The 9,512-nt window shown below is 43.4% G+C and overlaps 3 non-coding genes across 3 annotated transcripts in view; all 3 read right to left on the reverse strand.

Moving 5' to 3' along the window:
- The window catches only part of LOC143206296 (large subunit ribosomal RNA), a 4,098-nt gene extending 4,034 nt beyond the window's left edge, over window positions 1-64 (reverse strand). Inside the window, exon 1 of the ribosomal RNA XR_013008280.1 lies at window positions 1-64. This exon is cut by the window's left edge and continues 4,034 nt beyond it. This is a non-coding gene — a ribosomal RNA (large subunit ribosomal RNA).
- A 419-nt stretch (window positions 65-483) lies between these two features.
- LOC143206294 (5.8S ribosomal RNA) lies at window positions 484-638 on the reverse strand. Its single transcript, XR_013008278.1, has one exon. It is a non-coding gene; the product is annotated as a 5.8S ribosomal RNA (ribosomal RNA).
- Window positions 639-1,346: 708 nt separating this feature from the next.
- LOC143206295 (small subunit ribosomal RNA) lies at window positions 1,347-3,335 on the reverse strand. The gene has a single exon (XR_013008279.1). It is a non-coding gene; the product is annotated as a small subunit ribosomal RNA (ribosomal RNA).
- Between the last annotated feature and the right edge of the window lie 6,177 nt (window positions 3,336-9,512).

A 9,512-nucleotide genomic window follows, 5' to 3' on the forward strand; every position in this document is an offset into this window, starting at 1 on the left:
TTTCTTTTCCTCCGCTTAGTAATATGCTTAAATTCAGCGGGTAGTCTCACCTGCTCTGAGGTCGCTAGTTTAATATGCGTGGCGCTCGTAATCATCATAATAATGAAGATTAGGAGCCAATACGAAATATAAAAGTTTAGAATGGAAAAGACGCGCCGTCGAAAAACGGTGTTTTCTCCCTCGTATTCGAGAGACAACGCACCTACGATCCGACGTCGATTAAAAACTAATTTTATCGGATACGACGATCGTATTAATGGTGCGCGCTACGTTTATCACAAAAACGTGCGAACGACCGTTTTAAACACGTCTCATCCCTTTCATATTCGTACGACCCGTACGAGAGAGTTAGGTCACACGTACGGGTCCGCTGTCACGTTTTAGAACGTCGCGATCGAATCGCGCTTATACGCTCAGCACGCTCAGACATTTCTCGTCGATCGCGAAGATCAAAGAAAATCCGAGCAGTCTTGAAATGAGATACGACCCTCAGCCAGGAGTGGTCCGGGTATGAGATCCCAGGACCGCAATGTGCGTTCGAAATGTCGATGTTCATGTGTCCTGCAGTTCACAAGTTGACGCGCAATTAGCTGCGTTCTTCATCGACCCACGAGCCAAGTGATCCACCGTTTAGGGTAATCTTTTTTTAAGTTAGGTTTTAAACGCATATCGAAACGTTTCTATTATAAGACGACGACGACGACGACGACGCGCGCTCACGTCATAGACAGCGCTTGCGCCCCTTTCGCAGCCGCCGTCGACTTTAAAACGCTCTTACGGTTTATTTTCGTCTTCTCCACTACACACAACGAGAGGAGCGGAGACAGACTACTCGAAATGGTGACGTTCGTTGTAAATTTTCGTCGTCTCACCTCGTACGACAACAAAAGAGCATACGCTGATCATAGTTTGGCAATATTTTCGTAAACTAAATCTCACCCTTTTGGAATGAAACAAACGAAGGGTGATAAGATTTTCGTAAACTAATCACATTACCGATCATCGTATATGTTCGTCGATATGAGGATCGAAACGTCGATTAGAAATATAATTGGCAAAATCGTTTTATTTTGCGCTCGATTTGTCCATTTATAACGAAATCCGTCGTAGGCCGACGATTATTACTCGTCGTCCTATATAACAACATCTTCATCGTATATATCTCCGCTTTCGGGCGTACATCTTTTAAAACCATATATTATAGGTACCCGAAAACAGCTACGTTGACGACGTCGAAATTCGATCGGAACTTCCGAACTTCGTAGATGGCTCTTTAACGTTCGACAATGATTTTTACAGACTTGTACGTTTACCTATTATATATATATAGGCATAACAACACACTGTAATGATCCTTCCGCAGGTTCACCTACGGAAACCTTGTTACGACTTTTACTTCCTCTAAATGATCAAGTTTGGTCATCTTTTCCTACACATCGACGACGCCGAAACGCCATCGCGTGTCGATCCGAAGACCTCACTAAATCATTCAATCGGTAGTAGCGACGGGCGGTGTGTACAAAGGGCAGGGACGTAATCAACGCGAGCTTATGACTCGCGCTTACTGGGAATTCCTCGTTCATGGGGAACAATTGCAAGCCCCAATCCCTAGCACGAAGGAGGTTCAGCGGGTTACCCGGGCCGCTCGGCCAGGGAAGACACGCTGATTCCTTCAGTGTAGCGCGCGTGCGGCCCAGAACATCTAAGGGCATCACAGACCTGTTATTGCTCAATCTCGTGCGGCTAGAAGCCGCCTGTCCCTCTAAGAAGAATAGTTTGTACGCCGACAGTAAAAACCGCGCACGAACCGCGAAACCCGAAAGCAACGCGGCCGGCGGGCCTTTAGGATGTCAAAAAGCGCCTAGTTAGCAGGCTAGAGTCTCGTTCGTTATCGGAATTAACCAGACAAATCGCTCCACCAACTAAGAACGGCCATGCACCACCACCCACCGAATCAAGAAAGAGCTCTCAATCTGTCAATCCTTCCGGTGTCCGGGCCTGGTGAGGTTTCCCGTGTTGAGTCAAATTAAGCCGCAGGCTCCACTCCTGGTGGTGCCCTTCCGTCAATTCCTTTAAGTTTCAGCTTTGCAACCATACTTCCCCCGGAACCCAAAAGCTTTGGTTTCCCGGAAGCTGCCCGTCGAGTCATATTAGGGAACGTCGACGGATCGCTAGCTGGCATCGTTTAAGGTTAGAACTAGGGCGGTATCTGATCGCCTTCGAACCTCTAACTTTCGTTCTTGATCAATGAAAGCGTTTTTGGCAAATGCTTTCGCTTCTGTTCGTCTTGCGACGATCCAAGAATTTCACCTCTAACGTCGCAATACGAATGCCCCCATCCGTTCCTATTAATCATTACCTCGGGGTTCCGAAAACCAACAAAATAGAACCGAGGTCCTATTCCATTATTCCATGCATACAGTATTCAGGCGAAATTTTAGCCTGCTTTGAGCACTCTAATTTGTTCAAAGTAAACGTGCCGGCCCACCTCGACACTCAGTAAAGAGCACCGCGGCAGGATTGAGTTGGGCCGTCGTAACCACGACGCGCACAACACGCACGCCGAAACGCACGCGCGACGGCGACGCGACACGACTAAGCCCACCGGCAGGACGTCTCGCGAAAAACACGCCAGTTAACACCGCGAACGATGAACCGGCGGCGCGAGACACAAATTCGACTACGAGCTTTTTAACCGCAACAACTTTAATATACGCTATTGGAGCTGGAATTACCGCGGCTGCTGGCACCAGACTGGCCCTCCAATTGATCCTCGTTAAAGGGTTTAGAGTGTACTCATTCCGATTACGGGGCCTCGGATGAGTCCCGTATCGTTATTTTTCGTCACTACCTCCCCGTGCCGGGAGTGGGTAATTTGCGCGCCTGCTGCCTTCCTTGGATGTGGTAGCCGTTTCTCAGGCTCCCTCTCCGGAATCGAACCCTGATTCCCCGTTACCCGTTACGACCATGGTAGGCGCAGAACCTACCATCGACAGTTGATAAGGCAGACATTTGAAAGATGTGTCGCCGGTGCGAGACCGTGCGATCAGCTTAAAGTTATTCAGAGTCACCAAGTTGTACGATGACGAGCGCGAACCCGAAACCGATTGGTTTTGATCTAATAAAAGCACTCCTTCCATCTCTGGTCGGAGCTCTGTTTGCATGTATTAGCTCTAGAATTACCACAGTTATCCAAGTAATTGTGGGTACGATCTAAGGAACCATAACTGATTTAATGAGCCTTTCGCGGTTTCACCTTAATTCGGTATGTACTGAGACATGCATGGCTTAATCTTTGAGACAAGCATATGACTACTGGCAGGATCAACCAGGGAACTGTTCTTATTATTTTATCGACACGAAGCAGATAAAACAAATACAGACACAGTTTATTTTATAAGTTTGACTTATAAAGAAACGTGTGCGTAAGACGACGATATATAATATATATCGACGACTAATAAAAAGGAGGTGCATGATAGCGCGCCTAGACGACGGAAAAACCGGTCCGAGGCGCCACGCTCTTACATTTTAATATTAGTTGTCTAATAAAACAAAACGATATCATCATCTTAGACACATCTTTTGTTTTTTTTATACACAACCGATCGACTAGGCACCCAATTATCTCGATTATCGACGACGATCGTCGACTACGTCGAAAATTGGATGCCGCAAAATATCGTTCGGCGTTTATAAGACCTCGAAAAACATTCTCTCCGAACCCTTCGCTAGATAGAAATATATAAAGCGACAAGGAAACCTCGTACGAGAAACGTTTCGTGATTTTTTATTTTATTCTCGCTCGGAGAGCAGAGAGCTATCGCAAAATGTGTTGCTGTTTTATGAACGTTCCGATGAAAAACCGATACGTCCATAAAAATAATAATTCCAATCGCATATGAATCGTGGATCATCTTCTTCTAACGAAGCCGAATGTTCCCAGCCGAATTCGCGATCTCGCAGTGATACCGTCGTCGTCGTCGTACGCTTCCCGATATATCGAAAAAAACCGACCAGGAAGAACAACGAAACGACGATACAAAATCGCGAGAGCGTTACGAATATATAATAACACGACGAAATACGCTTTTTATTTAGATAAATAAAAAAATACGGTTCGGATCTTATATATTAACATATAATATGTAATACCACCTTCGCTGATCAAAAGCCACTCGGTAAAAGTGTCACAGCGCCGGTCGACCCGACCCGTCGTATCCGTCTCTCGTATCGCCCCACGTAGAAGCGCACACGATTTAAGCGCGGGTCTCTCGCCAGCTATCGGAAATGTATGGGTGTTTTAGAACAGATCGTTTATACGGACGTTGCGCAAATTTTTCGTTTTTACGTCTGCCCGTTCTCGTTATTATCGGAATGTTCCGATGAATAAACTTTAGCTTTAGACAACGTGAACTTCTAAAGCAATAATTTTAACCTCTCGTGTTAATACGTCCTCAGGCCGTTTCTAGACTGCCGATCACGTTCTTTAAAAGTCGGAAAATTCCGATCCATAAAATTATGCTAGTAGAATGTAAAGATCCTTCATAGGATGGATACTGTCACATATCGATACGGCGATCGGAGTAAAACTGTTCTCACGTATTTCAGGACATTTTAGGTTGTTACGTCGGCCCGTTCGTTATTATCGGTATATACCTATGAATAAATGTTTTGCTTGTAGAACGTAAGATTCCAAAAGAATGATTCGCCGAAACGATGGTGCACCCTTACGATCGGATATTTGCCGCTTATTGGCCATTTTCTATAATTCATCCGTTAGATATCGTTTATCGACTACGGATAAGGTTTTCCGATATCAGAATGTTCCTAAGGATGATTCGAAAGTGATTTGAACGAAGAATTTGATAGAATGAATCCTTTATTTATCCATTGAGTACAGGGTACGGAGTGTCTGCGGGGTCAGCTAATATATTATATTTCTCTCTCGACGTAATGGTAACTCGAAGTCCGAACCGCGCTCATGAAGCTCGGTTTCAATCCAATCCATGTTGGTCGGTTCCTCGAGAGGAACGCCGTATCTTCGCGGTCGACCGCCTAATGAATCAGGTGGTAAAAGTCCAAGCCCAGCGCGGCAACGGCAGGCGCGTTCAACGTTTTAACTGCCAATTCTACGGTCATTCATCGGCCAACTGTAAAGCCACTCCGGCCTACGTCAAGTCCCAAAGACAGAAATTCCCCGCCGAAATGCACCAACTGTTGAGAACCATACACCGCAAATTACTCGGGATGCAAGTGCCGACCTACTCCAAAAACAACCAAACCCAAAAGACCAATTCCTCCCCCCACTCATGTACGGGGAACTCAAGATAACAGTCGTCTGGCTGGTCTGGATTCCACTAGAACACGAACCCGATCTCCATTGGCGAAATACTCTTCGGAACATATTCAGATGACCAAGGAGATTTTCAGGCCATTTTCAACGCCATCAACCACACAGCTATTGGAAGAATTACTATCGGCCGGGATAATAGATGAGTTGGAACTTGGGCTTATTGCTCCAAGCGAACCAACTCACTACTCCTCCAATCGACCGACAATAATTGACTTTTTTATCTATCAAAATTCGAATCAAGCCTCTGACCTGCAAGTACTCCAAGATATCGATTCTGACCACAGGCCTATCCTCCTCACCCACCATCAGCGATTTTCCACTGAGTTCCACTGTCCCCAAGCAAGGTCAACCTAGTAAACGAAAAAAAAAGTATCTTCTCTTTGACGATCCTCATTATATTAGGACGATAGTTCCATTCTAAATTCTTGATTAATTACAGTTCCTATTTGTTCATTTCGAGACGTTCCCGTGATTAATACTTATCGTGTAGAAATTAGCCACAATCCACAATTAGCCACAGTTAGGAAAAATAAATTAATTATCATATAGTCATAAACGTAATAAAAATGAATACACATATTTTCGAAGTCACTCCAGAAATACTTTACCTTATTTTTAAATAACAATCTCGGGCCGTACCATTTTTACAAAACTTATTCTATATACTTACTATATAACAGATTATAATGATATAATATAATTCAATACAATAACTACAATATATATATATATATCTGAAAATTCTGTTTTTATAAAATGTCAGCTACTGTTTAACATTTCATTTTTTAAAATGTATATCCAATTGTGGTTCTGAAAAGAACCGATTTTGCAGGTAAGTAGTATATTGAAACACACATAGGTATGTGAATTAATTTACTTAGAACTGGTATATTTGGTGACTGCTTTGGTACCTTCGCTAACGGCGTGCTTAGCCAACTCACCGGGTAACAATAACCTAACGGCGGTTTGGATTTCTCTGCTCGTGATCGTTGATCTCTTATTGTAATGGGCGAGACGCGACGCTTCGGCGGCTATCCTTTCGAATATATCGTTCACGAAAGAATTCATGATCGACATGGCCTTGCTGGAGATACCCGTATCGGGATGAACCTGCTTTAAAACTTTGTATATGTAAATCGCATAGCTTTCCTTCCTCCTGCGCTTCTTTTTCTTGTCGCTCTTAGAGATATTTTTCTGGGCTTTTCCGGCTTTCTTGGCCGCCTTACCGCTTGTCTTCGGTGGCATTTCGAAATAAAAATCCCGACGTCTCACGTACCTCAAAGAGTACTTAACTAAAAAAATGCCTTTAATTCTAGAACTTATAACATTCGAAGGAACACTTCTAAGCCCCGCCCATAGCCCGAGTTAGAGTCTGATTGGTCGCGTATGATATAACGAGTTTGGCTCGCGGACAAAATTCCAGGCCGATCTGTAAGAAATTTCCAGTACCGTTTTTGATTTAAAGGTGAGCAGTATCTAACAACGATCGAGATTAACATGTCCGGACGTGGTAAAGGCGGAAAAGTGAAGGGAAAGGCGAAGTCTCGTTCCAATCGTGCGGGATTACAATTTCCTGTCGGTCGTATTCACCGACTTCTAAGGAAAGGAAATTATGCCGAACGCGTAGGGGCCGGTGCTCCCGTTTACTTAGCTGCCGTAATGGAATATCTGGCGGCCGAAGTTCTCGAGTTGGCGGGTAACGCCGCTAGAGACAACAAGAAAACAAGGATTATCCCTAGGCATTTACAATTGGCCATCAGAAACGACGAGGAATTGAATAAACTGTTATCTGGCGTTACTATTGCCCAGGGCGGCGTCTTGCCTAACATTCAAGCAGTATTATTGCCTAAAAAGACAGACAGCAAAACCAAATAGATAACGCAAACCGTTTAAAGTTTTGCATACGCCCTTTAATATCGGTCCTTTTCAGGGCCAACAAAATCGTATAAAAAAGAAGTTAGAATACGCGTTCTTATTAAAGAATAAATATTAACTAGAAAATTTATAAATAATCTGATCTGTACTGAATATTCCTTTATTACTGTTTTAGAGTATCGATCGATCGGTTCCCTAATTAGTTACGGCTCTATCTAGAAAATAATCATTTAAGTAATAATAAGATAATAAATAAATTATATAAATATTCTTTCTTTTATAAAGTTATATTGTGGTTCTGAAAAGAACCGTTTTTTTTCTATTAAAAAAATACGGTCTTGGACGAACGTATTTTTTAGGGAAGTCGTAGCACGTCCAGGAGTGTCGGGATATTTGTAATTTTCAACTCCGTGTCTTCTTGATCTGACGATGAAATGTGTCGCCTGTTTAATATATCGTCATACGTAGTAGAAATAGTTTTATTTCTTTTTCTTTGGTGATACTGGTTTTTTAGTTTTCGCACCTTCACCAGCGGCAACACGAACAGTTGAGGTCGTCGTCTTAGCACTTTTCGGTTTAGGCGCCTTGGGCTTTTTCGTAGGTCCGGCTTTATTAGATTTTTTCGCTTTGGAAGGCGATTTCGGGGATCTTGCGGCCGTGTTGCTTTTTGCTGCTTTCGAAGATGAACTATTAGCGGCGGCATTGGAAGCGGACGTAGTCGTGGCGGCGGTAGATTTCTTTCCTGTTTTCTTTTCGACGGCTTTTTTGGCAGAAGCTTTTTTCTCGGCCAAAGTTGCAGATTCACCTTTCTTACTTTTAGCTGTGGTTTTCTTAGTTGAGGCGGAGGCGGCGGTCGTCTTTTTTTCCGTTTTCTCTGAGGTTTTTTTGGCAGACGCTTTTTTACCACCGGCTGTCGTAGCTGTCGCGGCACCTCCTACTGGTTTTCGTTTATTTTTCTGTCCGGTTTTGGCAGTGGCCGTTTTTCTTTTCTTCGTACCTGCGGCTGTCGTACCTCCTGCTTTACGTGCCGAAGCCGCTAATTTAAATGATCCGGAAGCTCCTTTGCCCTTCGTTTGTACCAAAACACCCGAAGCGATCCACGTCTTTATATATTTCTTTATAAAGGGCGATAATTTGTCAGCATCCACTTTGTAATTGGCCGCTATGTATTTTTTAATAGCTCTGAAGGAAGTTCCGCCTTTCTCTTTCAATCCTTTAATTGCACTCGTTACCATATCAGCGATCGGAGGATGACTAACTTTCGATTTAGAACTCTTCGCCTTGCTCGAAGTGGATTTTTCTTTCTTCCCTCCTGCAGACGAACCTGCGCTACCGGCTGTAGCTGATGCGGCTCCCGTAGCCGACACCGAAGATGAATTCGACCCGGCCGGTGTGCCTGTTGACGATGCGTTAACAACGGCGGCGGAATTTCCTCCACTCCCTTGATTCGACGAAGGAGAAACCGCTTGTCCGCTAATATCGACGTCCGACATTCTGATATAATTTCTTAATTTTCTTATAAGAACGTTCTAATCACGATTCGTTTGACAAAGTTACGTACGTGCGTATGCTTCTCGTTCGCGTATTTTAACTGTCTGGCGGTCGCTCTCATTTAATGCGTACCCTATATGATATGAGCCGAACGGAGGACTGAACGGTCGAGCGCGAACGACGTTCCATATTCCGGCTTCGTCGAAACGTTCATCGAGCTTGGAACCGTTTACTTATTTCTCATATTAAATACATAAATCCTTTAGAATATCATACGATTTATGTTCGAGGCGTTAAAAGATAAAACGTAGTAGAAGTAGCAAACTTTACCAATAAATTTTACGTTGACTATCGTCTTAGAAGGAAGCACAAAATCAAGCGTTGCTCTCGATTCCGTCGAAACTACCAATTTACATTCGAGTTATAGACTTTCGGTTATAACTATGAAAATATATCTTTTCAAATCTACGTCCCCCGATATATCGTCTTTTGATATAAATGCAATTCCGTACAGATCTAATGCTATTATTGGAGAAACGAGACATATTATTCCTAATTGATGCGGTACAGATTGTTCGTTGTCCAAAACGAATCTATATCGAAACGTACCGTTGTCGAATTAACTGTAAGAAAACAATGACATGAAAATTAACCGATCCTATACTAATATACTTCTTATTTAACGGTTTCTTAACACCATCCGAACTCTGGGTTACAATCGAACGTATCGGGTGAGCAACGATATCGAGACGTCTATAAGAATATCGTGTCAAACCCTTCTGTATCGATA

The sequence above is a fragment of the Rhynchophorus ferrugineus genome, unplaced genomic scaffold, assembly GCF_030347505.1.
Source record: "Rhynchophorus ferrugineus isolate W39M unplaced genomic scaffold, kcgeb_rfMv2 rfM635, whole genome shotgun sequence".
Classification (NCBI taxonomy): Eukaryota; Metazoa; Arthropoda; class Insecta; order Coleoptera; family Curculionidae; genus Rhynchophorus; species Rhynchophorus ferrugineus.